General features: G+C 42.1%; 1 pseudogene; it reads right to left on the bottom strand.

The window, feature by feature from the left end:
* Positions 1–605: 605 nt before the first annotated feature.
* Positions 606–769, bottom strand: LOC148376486 (U2 spliceosomal RNA; annotated as a pseudogene).
* Positions 770–14,487: the final 13,718 nt, after the last annotated feature.

Genomic DNA, 14,487 nt, shown 5'->3' on the forward strand with positions numbered 1-14,487 from the left:
ACATTAAGAGGTCAAGTGAACAAAACAAGTAAATAATATAATTACATTTATGGATAATTTAATTACCTTAAATTCCGGACTATAGAGCGCACCTGATTATAAGCCCCACCCACCACATTTTAAGAGGTAAACCGATTTTGTACATACACAAGCCGCACCTGTACATAAGCCGCATGCGCCCACATTTAAACATGTAACACAAACCCAAAATTAACCCAAACCCGACTTCAAGTCCCACTATTGAAACTAATGTCCTTCATTAAAGTCCACAGTCCAAAAATCACAGCCGGCAAAATGAACGGAAAATGATACCGGTACTTAAGGTTTGATGCAGACCTGCAGAGTGTGGGTCCCGTTGAAAGTAATCCAAGGAAAAAAGTGTATATTTCCAAAGATAAGGGTGGGAAAAATATATCAGATGAACATATTTACTCACGCAACTCCTTTTTCTTTAACCAGATTTTTACCCCCTCTTCTTTACTTGTCTGTCCCTCACCTTTAGCGGTCCCCACTTAAACTCGGCACCCCGCGTTTGTTCCGCCCCTCATTTTTTGTTCATCCGTGCAAAACATATCAGAATAAGTGTCTAAAATAAATACAAATAAATACATTACACTTGCAAATACATATTATATTTCATATATCTCATTTTTCGTTCACACGTGCATCTGGATTCTCATATTCGGCTCCAGATTGCACCAGTATACAAAACCAGAACCACAGATGACAAATACTACACTTGATCTTAGCCAAAAGGCCGAGAAGCGAACTACGACACTTGATCTTAGCCAAAAGGCCGAGAAGAGGACCCACACAGAGGACTGGAAGGATGCTGTGTGGGTCCTCTCCCTTCTTACTTCTAAAGTATACAGTCTCCAAACCACAGGGGGCAAAATTTACAGAAACTGATAGCGGTACTTATGGTTGGAAGCAGACCTGCAGAGTCCAGATGCCCGTTGAAACTAATCCAAGGAAAAAAAGTCTATATTTCCAAAGGTAAGGGTGGGAAAAATATATATCCACTATTGTCCGCTGCGACAACAGGTCTCACTCACCTTTACCCCACTTCCCGTCAGCCCGCGTTTGCTCCTCCCCTCTTTTTTAATTCGCAAAACATATCAGAATAAGTGTCTAAAATAAATACAAATAAATAGATTACAAAAATATACAGTTGCAAATACATATTATACATGGGTTACACTAATTTACAAAGAAAGACGGTACACCGAGAGAGTTTTCAAAGCTTTAATAATAATAATATAGCTTTGACAGGGCAAGTAATGGTAGCAACACTCCAGCGCCGCTAGTGGCCGTTAGAAAAATTACATAAATTGGCCGCATCACTGAATAAGCCGGGTTGAAAGTTAGGGAAAAAAGAAGTGGCTTACAGTCCGGAATTTACGGTACCACTAAATGATTTAAATAATTAAAATAATGATGTGGTGATTAAAATAAAAAAATAGGAATAACTCATGTAATTATGACTTCATGTGCAGTGACACATTTTAATATTACAACATTATCCCAAGAAACGCCATTTACTTTGGGCTGATCCCTAGCTTCATTTCACAGATTGTTGTCCCCTTTGAAGCCGTCACTCACCACATGGTGGCAGTGGGAATAGACTTAGTTAATACCTGGAATACCTTCCCGTCGTGGCAGCTTGGCGCTCCTGCGACCCATCAGCGAGATTGGCGAGGAACAAAGAGTGAAGTGTGTAAGTGAGACGGTGCCTGGCATTCGTCTCTATTCAGCAGGGCTTTATGAGCCTTTCATCCGACTCGGCTCTGATCCTTCTCGGATTTAATTGCGATGGCGGGGGACGCAGGAAGCTCGGCTATGAAGAGTACAAAAAAAAGACACTCGTATTTTTTAGATTTTTGTCATAAATTAGGGACGGTGTGCAGGCCGCCGCCCCTGCGGTAGCTAGTAATCCCAAAAATCGATGGGAGGCGTGATTAAGCACGTTTAAAAAGTTCAATACCACCAAAGTGCGCAGAGGCATCTGCACTGGATAAATATTTAGAGAAGAGGCGTTTCTGTGGCTTGTTAGCGGTCGATGCCAACTGACTCATTTGTCGTGCACTCAGATAAATAAAGGATCAAGGCTTTCGCCTAATGGTACAATAAATTGTGAGATATTTGGCTTCTAATTCCAAACACAGAATATTAAAAACAGGTGGTCCAATGACAGTTCAAATCTGGTTGGTTATTTACTTCATCAAGAAGAACTGAAAACATGTACAAAGTTCTGACAATAGCTGATATAATAAAATATGTCATTATTGGATCAATATTACGGCATATTCCAGGCAGTTAGGAACAGGCAAACATACAAAATAAGGCTTACCAGTGCAGGGGTGTTCATTACCTCAATCGCGATCTACTGGTGGAACCCAGAATAAGTACTGGTAGATCACAGGAAACTGTATTCGGTGCTTTGTATTTGTAGGGACATGCTGCCATGTAGCAGTCAAATGCAGCACAGTGTTAGTTATAATTTCTTTCCAACATCATTGGCTTTCATGGTCTTGTCTTGACACGTTTTAAAATTTGTGTCACGGAAAGACCAGAACAGAGCAGGAGACCCCAGAGCGTTCGTACAATTCTTTATTTGGGGAAGCGTAAGGGTTAGCGGGAGACGCGATGACCGTCGAACTTCAGCAGCAGCAACGCCGAGAAGACAACTTCGAAAGACGTAGCCAATCGTAGCGTGGGACGGTGGCAGGTCGAGTTTACCAGGACTGGAGAGAATATCGTAGCGTGGGACGGAAGCAGGTCGAATTTACCGGGACTGAAGAGAAGATCGTAGCGTGGGACGGAAGCAGGTCGGATCGGAGGGAGGCAGGCAGGCAGGCAGAATCAGGTAAACAAGAAGGCACATGTAATCGGGAGAGTCATACGGGGTACAGAAGTAATCCTCAGACAACCAGGTCTCGGCGTAGCGTGCTTAAAAAGGGAACATAAACCAATCAGGAAGCGCATTCCCGCGCGTCAGATGATTACCCCAGGTGGCTCCACTTGGGTAATCATGACAATTTGATTGTTGTGTTTTATTTTGATTAGACACATTTGATTTAATTTTACAATGAAAAAATTGTCAGCATTCAATTACAAATTGGATTTATATATATATATATATATATATATATATAGGGTAAATGGTCTGCATTTATATAGCGCTTTTCAAGTCAATGAAGACCTCCCAAAACGCTTTACAATGTGCTTCACACCTACCCATTCACACACACACTCACACATCAATAGGGAGTCAGCCATGCAAGGTGCCTAACTGCTTATTTGGGGCATATATGTGTGTATAGACGAACTGGCCTTGAATCTTCTTTCATTTGAGTTAGCTTTTAATTTAGTTAAGGTTTGAACAAAGAATCCTCGAAACCTTCAAAAATAATCACGATAGATATTTTTTGGGTGGGTCAATCATTTTGACTTGCTCATGTTTAAATAGTCCAAATGCTGAAAACATGCGAGCACCCATGAAGTGGAGTATATATATATTTGATATATGAGATGTATATGAGATGTTTGTGTATTATGTGTGGGGTGACACGACTGGATAGGTTAAGGAATGAGGACGTAAGAAGAAAAAAACGATGTGGTGAGAGAGCCTGCCGAGAGGGTTGATGGAAATGTTCTGAGATGGTTTGGATATATGGAAAGAATGGATGAAGGCTGGTTGACTAAAAGAGTATGTAGTGCAGAAGTGGTTGGAAACATAATGAGAGGACGGACGGACGGACGGACGGACGGACGGACGGACGGACGGACGGACGGACGGACGGACGGACGGACGGACGGACGGACGGACAGACAGACGGACAGACAGACAGACAGACAGACAGACAGATAGATAGATAGATAGATAGATAGATAGATAGATAGATAGATAGATAGATAGACAGATAGACAGATAGACAGATAGACAGATAGATAGATAGATAGATAGATAGATAGATAGATAGATAGATAGATAGATAGATAGATAGATAGATAGATAGATAGATAAATAGATGCTACTGGTAACCATGGAAACAGTTTCTTGTAGGGGGGGGGGATAAAATAGGTTTTAGCGCCACCTGTTGCTTCAGCCTGCACATATCATCCATTATCTGCACCGCTTATCTTCAGTAGGGTCGCAGGGGTGCTGGAGCCCGTTCCAGTTTCCTTTGGGCAGTGGTTAGGGAACACCCTAAACTGGTTGCCAGCCAATCACAGGGCACACAGGGACAAACAACTCACTCGCTCATTCACACCAAGGGACAATTTGGACCGGCCAATTAACCTGACATGCATGTTTTTGGAATGTTGGAAGAAATCGGAGTGCCCGGAGGAAACCCACGCAAGCACGGGGAGAACATACAAACTCCACACAGGAAGGTTTGATCACATGACCTCAGAACTGTGCCGCGGACTCGCTAACCACTCAGCCGCCTTGCCGCCTACATGTCATCACGTGTGGACAAAATATATCGTTTTCGAAAATCTTAAAATCCTTTATACATGTGAACTTTGCAACAGCAATGTGACTCACCGCAATATTTTATCGCCTTCGACAAGACGTGTTCAAGGACAAAAAAAATCGTTCAAACCGAAAGACTGAAAGATTTTGCAAACAGCGTCCAAACGATAATTTCTATCGCGCTTCATCAACGCTGTTCTCGTACATATTTTCGACACTCCAAAGAAAGGTGTTTGATCTCTGGTTAATGATTCTGTTCCCAGTGATTCATGATGCAGGCTTCTTCGCCGCTTCCTTAGGTCCAATTGATGCATTCTTTCTGAAGCGAGGTTAGCCCTAGGAGGGGTCTACCTGTGGCCTCCGTCCCCCAGGCAAAGGAAAAATACCTCAGGCGGGAGGTTGTTTTTCCACCGCCCCGCTGACACCTTTATCCCACAACCGACTTGCAGGGAATGAAACTTTTTGTTGTTCTTTTAAATTATTCATTGTTGATTTACCGTGCTGCTGTGTTGTGGTAATTACGCCAAAAGTTTATTGTAGCTTCTGCTTTCAATGCTTAGATCTAAAAATGGGGGTGGTGTTGGTTTTTTTTTTTTTTTTGCTGTTAACCTTGATGATATTCCTTAGTTCTTTACCAAGGTTCTCTCAATAATGAGTAGGGTTTGTTTCCTTCGCGTTGTTTATCTGACACATTTATTATTGGTTTTTAATAAGGCACAGGTACAGAAAGACCTGTTTGGAATCAAACTCCGTAAAAGGGTCAGATGATAAAAAACAAGGCTAAGTTTGATTAGCGGCAAGTTGTGGTTATTTTATCTCATTCAATGGCGGGCCATTAAAAATGAATCAATGTCAAGTCAAGTCAAGTCATGTTTATTTGTACAGCCCTTAATCACTAAGAGTCTCGAAAGGCTGCACAGACCACAGATTATTGCAAATCACAGACTATTATTACACCATCCCCTGGTCTGGAACCAACATGAGGGTAAGGAAAAACTCAAAAACCTCAACATGAGGAAAATGAATAAACCTTGAGAAGGGACTGCACATGAGTCAATCCCTCTTCCAGGATGACCAGGCTGCAATGGATATTGCAATAACAAATAATACACCTATATTGTCAACATAAAATATAGGTTATTCATATGCTATAGAAAAGAAGTGTGTTTTAAGCCTAGATTTGAACAGTTCCACTGAGGTTGCAGATCGAATTTCAGCAGGAAGAGCATTCCACAGGACTGGGGCCTGAATGGAGAACACTCTCGAACCTATTGCTCTCTTCTTGGCTCTTGGGATCACTAGTAGACCAGCATTTTCAGAGTGACGGCTCCGGATCGGAACGTAGGGCAAAATTAAATCTGAAAGATATGAGGGAGCAAGTCCATGCATGATTATGTATACTACCAACAGAACCCTAAAATCACATCTTAAGATAACAAGGAGCCAATACGGGTTAGCTAAAATGGGGGTAATGTGATGAAACTTTCTTGTCTTAGTTCAAAGCCTCGCTGCAGCATTTTGTACCAGCTGAAGGCTCTTGATTCTGTTGCGAAGATGGAAAAAAGCTGTTCTAGTAATATTCTTAACGTGTGTTTGAAGGGACGGATCAAGGTCAAATATGACATCTACATTTTTTTACTGAGTCACTCTGGGTGATATTACATTTGTCAATGTTCATAACAGTTTTTGAGAACAAGTCACAGCACTTAGATGGACCAATGCGATCACTGACGGTGAACAAGTTAATCATCCAAAAAAAGAAAGAATTTGTATATTGGCAAACAACAAAATTGGGTGGTATTGATTTGGAATTAGTTTCCTTCATTTTTTTTTTGAGTTGTGTGACTCAGTTGGCACTCTATGTAAATAAATTTGATTCACACATTTTTTGCCGATTACATCCCTTCAAATGAAGCTAAAATGTAAATAATTAGTATTTAAATGTTCTTGTCGGCCTTTCGAGCTACAAAATGGAAATAACATTAAGGAATACGTACCCAGATAATGAAATGTGTAGCGATAACTATTTAAATGTGTAGACAATAAAGATGAATGTACCAGTAAAAAAGATAAAAATAAAACAATTTAAAACCATTTATAGTACCTTTAAAGCTGCACTTCGATGAGAGACACTCGTACACCATTTTAGTATTTCGCAATCCTTTCCTTCTTTGACTTGATCGTTGTGATCACTGTTTTCCACTTTTCCTTCCCCTTTTCACCAGTCTCAGTTTTAGGCACGGGTGGGGCCTGGGGCGGCATTTTACCATGACACAGGGGGGTGGCACAAAAACTCCCAAAACAGTAAATAGTATATATATATATATATTATTATATATACCGCAGCCATATCCCCCTAATCTTTTTGGGAGATTGATACAGAGGAGGGGATTCCCAGCCCCCTCGCTCAATCCAACTGAGGTGTTGGGAGTCATTAGGTGACCAAACCCCCCAATTCCAACCCCAAATGCTGAATGCCAAGCAGGGAGGCAAGGGGTACCAATGTTTAAGTCTTACGTATGACTCGGACGAGGCTTGAACCTCAACCTCCCAGTCTCGGGGCGGGCGCCATACCCCCAAGGCCACCGAGCTGGTTAAAACAGTAAATAGAATAGTAATGAATGTGTGCCGCAAAGCCGTTTCGTATTATCTAACAGCATATGACTTTGCCTCTTGTCAAATTGGCCCCTGCTTGGTTCAAAGGTGTGCAGAGACAGACAGAGTGTACGAGACAAGGAAAAGCGTAGGGCAGGGGCGGCGCAGGGGACAGTTTACCTCTGACTGGGTCTCTCAAAATGAACGGCCAAAAGGGGAAGGATTCAGTGTACTACCATACATTATATGATTAGTGGGCGGCTCATGTCTTTCAAATAACGCCAATTTTTTATAAATTTGAAAATACAAGCCAAATGGATTAAATATGTGAAATCGATTATAAGGTCATTCAGGTGTATTTCTTTTAGCCTAAACTGCTGGTCGTGAATCACGATTGGGGGATGGGCATCTTTTTACATTGAGACGGGTGAAAAATCAACAGAGATGGAAATTATTTGCATTTATTATTCAAGCATGTTTTGATAACTATTTCCTTTTTTTATGTATATAGTATATTTGTATTTACTATTTAAGCATTTTTGTATATTTCCCTATTTTATATACAAAGTGAATTTGTATTTATTATTCAGGCATTTTTGGAATAATATTTACCATTTGTACATTATATGTATAATTTATGTACCGTAAATTCCGGACTATAAAGCGCAGCTGATTATAAGCTGCACCCACCACATTTTCAGAGGAAAACCGTTTTTGTACATACACAAGCCGCACCTGTATATAAGCCGCATGCGCCCACATTTAAACATGTAACAAAAACACAAAATTAACCCAAACCCGACTTCAGGTCCCGCGATTGAAACCAAATGTCCTTCATTAAAGTCCACAGGCCAAAAATCACAGCTGGCAAAATGAACGGAATATGATACCGGTACTTAAGGTTTGATGCAGACCTGCAGAGTCCAGGTCCCGTTGAAAGTAATCCAAGGAAAAAAGTGTATATTTCCAAAGGTAAGGGTGGGAAAAATATATCAGATGAACACATTTACTCAAGCAACACCTTTTTCTATAACCAACTTTTTACCCCCTCTTCTTTTCTTATCCGTCCCTCACCTTTAGCGGTCCCCCCTTATACTCGGCACCCCGCGTTTGTTCCGCCCCTCATTTTTCGTTCATCCGTGCAAAACACATCAGAATAAGTGTCTAAAATAAATACAAATAAATACACTACACTTGCAAATACATATTATACATGGGTTACACATATTTGCAAAGAAAGACAGTACACCGAGAGAGTTTTCAAAGCTTTAATAATAATAATATAGCTTTGACAGGGCAGTTAATGGTAGCAACACTCGAGCGCCGCTAGCGGCCGTTGGAAAAATTACATAAATTGGCCGCATCACTGAATAAGCCGCAGGGTTGAAACTTAGGGAAAAAAGTAGCGGCTTGTAGTCCGGAATTTACGGTATATTTCTTTATGTATAATCCCTCGCCCAGGGAGTAATTTTTCTATCACTAACTTCCTTGGGGCCCATTATTATGGGCAAAACACAATAAAGTGCACTTGATCACAATACAATGAGATGTAATCCCTCTCAAACACAATCAGGATGATTGACTGAACAAAAAGAAGAGATCAGTTGATGAGGGGAGCATTATGAACATTAAGTGGACTGGGTGGCTCTGCCTCCTTGTGTCAATTTTGTTTAATACATATGTAAACCCACCTCTTCATTTGAGTGTTGTATTTTATAGTCTAAAATTCAATGTATTTACAATATGTTAGCATAGGTGGTTGGACAATGAATCAATGAAGCAATCCTTAATCACTCCAACACGTCTAAAAAAATAAAATAATCTCACGTTTTCTAATGGCTAATTTTATAATTAGTAATTTCTATCTTAAGAGGCTTGCCATGTTTTGCCACCTTGTTTTAAAAGCCAAAATGTCGCAAACGTTATTAGCCAAGATGGTATGTGCAACTAGTAAAGGATATAATCCGTTTTACTTCTGAATTTGGGGCTTTTAGGTATTTATTTTTCTTTCGTCTTGCTAGCTCTACTAATATCTCCCACTAGGAACTGTTGTTAGCCACTACAGCTAATCACGAGTTGCGACTTCCTCGCTCGTCAAAAATCAGCTAAACTTGGTGTCCGGCGCAATGTACTGTGCTTTTTAAAAACATATGCATTTTGGGGATCATTTGTTCACTGTTCACGGTTCACAGATCCCTTTAGAATATAATAGAATGGAATAGAATATACCTTTATTGTCATTGTTTACCGCCTGGGTCATCGGGGCACCACGGAGGATGCAACTCTGTGCAGCTTAATCCACTGCTGACCGTTCCTGGCCTGTTTTGAGGTCATGGTAAAGTCGGCAGGTGTCCATTCCTTAATGGTATTTGCCTAGTTCTTTTTCAGTGTTCCTCTCCTCCTGCAGCCTTGGACTGTGCCCTGGAGAATAATCTAGGCCAGTCCTGATGATCTTGTGTCGTGACCATACCTCTGAAGCTTCCGTCTGCGCACAGTTGACAAGAGTTTTTCGTAGGGTCCAATCTGCCATCTGATGGTTTTGCGCACTGTTTTGTTTCTTCACACATGGGCTCAGTAGCTTATGCTTAGAAATTTCCTTTAGCATTGCATCTCCAATGCCTGGATTTTCTTTTCCAGTTTTGCTGTAAGAGTCCATGTCTCGCAAGCATAGAGGAAGTTGGAAGTAACGACCAATTGCATGAGTATGATCTTTGATTTCATTGCTATGTTCTTGTCCTTCCAGATGGGTTTAGGTCTAGCAAGTGTAGCTGTGGTTTGAGATACCCTGGCCATGTTTTCTTGTTCTGACCCCTCTTCTGATATGACTTCTCCAAGATATTTAAATTTAGTGACAGGTTCAAACTCTTTGTGGTTGATAGGGGTGTTTATGGTGATACATATTATACACTGTACCGTTATGTATTTACCCTTCACAAGTGCAAATCATAAAGGGGGTATTATTTTTATTTCCTGTCCATTTTTTTCAAATACTGGATGCTTCTGGGAGTTTGAAACAAGGCAATTGACTTCCCTAATTATGAATATAAACTAAACTTCGCATCTTAAAGTTGCCCTTTTTGAAATCGAACACTGCATTTTAATGACCACATTTTTTTGAACGTTCTCATGAGTCATGAGTTCACTCACATCTTGATCAAACATCAATCGTGATGGAATATTAAAGACAAAATCAAACACTCCTGGACTTCATTACCACAACTGTCAGCAGGGGGAGGGAGTGATGATGAATTACCTGTCTAATGTCCATTTCCATACTTGCGTGACGTGAATGCAGCAGTCGTCCGGAAGGCTGAAAAAATACATTCATCATCAATTCCCAAACACGCAACGGGTCCAAGTTCAAAGTTCAGCGAGTCAAAATGCATTGCTGACTCTTGTTTTTTTTTTACTTCCTTGTATGAGAAACCGGGCCTTGTTTGGGACTCTGAGAGCGTGCGAGGCCTTTGCTTGTCACAATTGCGCCGCAAGGTCTCACCGCAGCTTTCTAAACCGTGGCGACCAGCGTCGCTTCTTATCAGCCTCGGCCTTGCTCGCACACTCGCAAGCACGCCAGCGCTCTCAAGCTGCGTAGGTTTTAATATTCTCGTGGGTCACCGGCGGGGCTGTTTGCATTCGCTTTGAAGGATTTATGTCGGTTTGCTCACTGTCCGGGGCTACGGAGGACGGCAGAGGCGATCCCGAGCGCCCCAGAGATGGAGGCGGACATTTAAAAAGAGCTTACCGCTGTAGCTCTCGCTCTAGCTTTGATTGTCTCGGCTTTGATCTGGATCCAGTGGCCAAGTCGCGAGGGGCCTTATCCTCCTATCATCTCTGTCATCTTTTTTTTCTGAAAATAAGTAAGAAATGACACCAGACTCCCAGCGTCTGGGTCGCCTGGCTGAAGAGTTTCATCGCTCAAATGTGAATCACCTTATCATCAGTGTTAGGTGCATTACTGAAAAAGAAGTATACCTGCATTGGCTCCCTGTTAGCTTAAGATGTGATTTTAAGGTTCTGTTGGTAGTATAAAAATTCATGCATGGACTTGCTCCCTCATATCTTTCAGAAATAATCTCCCCCTATGTTCTGGTCCGGAGCCTTCGCTCTGAAAATGCTGGTCTACTAAGGATCCCAAGAGCCAAGAAGAGATCCGCAGGTTCGAGAGTGTTCTCCATTCGGGCCCCGGTGCTGTGGAATGCTCTTCCCCCCGAGATTTGATCTGCAACCTCAGTGGAAATGTTTAAATCTAAGCTTAAAACACACTTCTATTTTATAGCATATGAATAACCTATATTTTATGTTGACAATATTTGTGTATTATTCAGATTCAGATTCAGATTCAGATCTACTTTATTGTCATTCTAGTACACGTGTATACAGAACGAAATGTCGATACATCTGACCCGCACAGTTTCCTTGAATGTACAGATATAAGTAAAAGTTGTATTGTATTATGGCTACGTATAGTATTTTACCATAGTGCCGATAGTGCAAGAGGAGTAGCTAACCGGATGTGCAAAATGGGCAGTCAGGTTAACAAGTCAGGTAAACAGTAACATTAACACTGTAACAATAACGCTGTAAGTACAATAGTGCAGAGAGCAAATGTGCAAGGAGTGGCAAGCTATAAAGAACTGCCAGTAGTGCAAAAAGTCTGATTAGCAGCCTTTTAGATTTAGGTTAACTATATGTTAGATTGACCATTTAACAGTCTAATGGCCAGGGGGACTAGACTACTGTGGAACCTGGTGGTCCTGCACCGCACACTGCAGTACCTCTTCCCAGAGGCTAGCAGAGTGAACAGTCCAGGGGATGGTGTCATAACAGTCTGTGGTTTGTAATAATCTGTGGTCTGTGTAGCCCTCTGAGACTCTTTGTGATTTCGGACTATACAAATAAACATGACTTGACTTGACTTGACTAGTTACCTCATTGAAAAAGTTATTTCGTATTTTGCAGTAGAAGGATCCCTTAACCGCCAGAGTTGTCAGGGTGCCACTTCCTGTGGTGTGTGTTGAGGAAGTACAGGCTCGTGACGCCCATCCCTCTCCGGGCTGTTTTTCTCGGTTAGGGGTTTGCTTCCTGACATGAAACAGATATTACTGTTTCCATGGTTACCAGTGGCAGGAGAAGCCTCCTCATCTGATTCGGATACAGCACCTTCATTTTATGGTCGCCATTATTTTTTGGTGTAAAGCGTCATCCCGCTCTTAAGAAATGACCTGGACCTTGGAATTTGATCGGCAGCGGCTTGTGGCAATACTGATGCTAGATCTTAAATCACTGGGGAAAACGATTTTCTTCCAAAATTTTAAGGATCACATAGTGTCAGGCGGGACGGAAGGAAAACTGAGATCACTTGCACTCGTTTCTTGGTTTTTATTGGAAGGAAGGAATGACAAGGCGTGATTCTTCGATCCGTTGTTTGACGGATTGTCGAGGCTTGACAGGCGGGTGAAGGCTTGGCGGGAATGGTCGTGGACAGGCGTAGTCGTCGTGTTGTTGGTCGGGGCTGGAGAAGAAGGGCGTCGTTGTGTTCGGAAGAGAGATCAGGAGTCAGGCGGGCAGGGCAGGTCGTAGGCAAATTCGGAAACGGGTCGGCAACGGAGATCAGGTAGAAAAACAGGAGCCAGGCAAAGAGTCTGAGGTAGATGGCAACAGATCGCATAGTACAATCAGACAAGTTGATTCCGGAAGCTGAGGATTTAAATTGACAGGGTGCGCCAATCAGCTGTCCTGGCTTTTGTTCAGGTACCAGAGGGCTCTGGCGCACAGGCTTAATGCGAGAGACGTGAAACGTCGCGTGAACCCTCATGGTGCTGGGAAGGCGCAGGCAGACTGCCGATGGACTTATAATCTTGTCCACCGGAAAAGGTCCCAGGAATCGGGGAGCCAACTTCTTCGACTCCACCCGGAGTGGAAGGTCCTTGGTGGACAACCAGACTTGCTGGCCCACCTGGTACGTCGGGGCCGGAATTCTTCTTCGGTTAGCCCCCTTCGAATAACATTGGACGGTCCGAAGAAGAGCAGCACGTGCCTGAGCCCAAGTGCGACGGCAATGGTTCATTAAAACAACTAAAAAAATAAATGATTTAAAATGAGTTACATGTATAAATAATTCAATAAAACGGTTCTGTTAAAATTGCATTAAAAAATAGATATATGAACACTTGGACAAGACACTTTATATCTATCTTGTGTCACTGCAAGATTTCCTTCTCTATTTCTAGGTACTGTCCAAGACGTTTTTCTTTTTCTCCAGGCATGGTGTATTGGTAAAATAATTTTACGAATTAAAAACAATATTCAGCATATTTTTACCATAAATTCTGTTCTCACATTTGCCCCATTGATTTAGTTGTTCCTATACAAGCCACCATACCTAAGACTTATCTTATAGGTACCCATTGCCTCCCTGCTTGGTGCTCGGCATTAGGGGTTAGAATTGGGGGGTTTGGTCAGCTAATGACTCCCACATGATGTTGCAACACATCAGTTGGGTTGAGCAAGGGGGCTGGGAATCCCCTCCTCTGTATCAACCTCCCAGAAAGAGTCAGAAATGTGAATGTGTTCCTGACTCTAGCCACCTCTCCACTAGGGGGAGAGGGCTCCGGTATATATGTATACAATAAGCCACGCCACTTCCCCATGACTTTCCTACTATCTCTACTAGCGACACACAACCAAATATGTGCATATAAAGTGACCCCTTGATCTCAGTATTCTACTTGTTTGCTCTAAATACGGCTTGGATGTGAGTATATACAGTTGGCAGAATATCTCCGTGACAATAAAATTCAGCATCCTTATACTCTTCGCTTGACGGCGCTACCATAGCTGTATTTAGTTGTGTTATGTCTACCCTTTTTAATCGATGCATACTACATCGCGAAACGAAGGAGGAACTGTTAGCATGCAGTTGACGATGTGGCTGTTGATCTGTTTTTAATAAGTAGCGCAGTAACGCGACATGTTGTGATGACAGTTGGGTTACACAATTTTATCAATAACCCATTATAGTACCCGTTCCAGAGAAAAGCAATTTGGTTTCAGGAACATATTCCTTTGTAACACGTTAGTCCCAAAACTGCTTATCAGAGGGTAAAGAAACATTAGGGAATAACGACATCCCGGGAATGTAGCGCTCATCAGACAACTCCCTCGCTATAATTTGCTTGACTTGTATTTTCTCACGCGTGCACGACCAGAGCGAGTTTAACAATGAAGCAGTGTGGTCGGAGGAAGGGGGAAGCTTATTTTGTGCTGAAGATGTTGTTCTCCGACTTCAAAGGGCAAATTGTGCAGCTCTCTTAAATTAGCTGCTTGCGCCACTGTGTGAGTGTGTCCTCAGCTGGCATGAATACATTACCCAGGGCTGGGGAAATTGCAGGCCGATGCACTTGTTAGTTGGC

The sequence above is a fragment of the Urocampus carinirostris genome, chromosome 1 (genome assembly GCF_059441175.1).
Source record: "Urocampus carinirostris isolate Australia breed hairy pipefish chromosome 1, RoL_Ucar_1.0, whole genome shotgun sequence".
Taxonomy (NCBI): Eukaryota; Metazoa; Chordata; class Actinopteri; order Syngnathiformes; family Syngnathidae; genus Urocampus; species Urocampus carinirostris.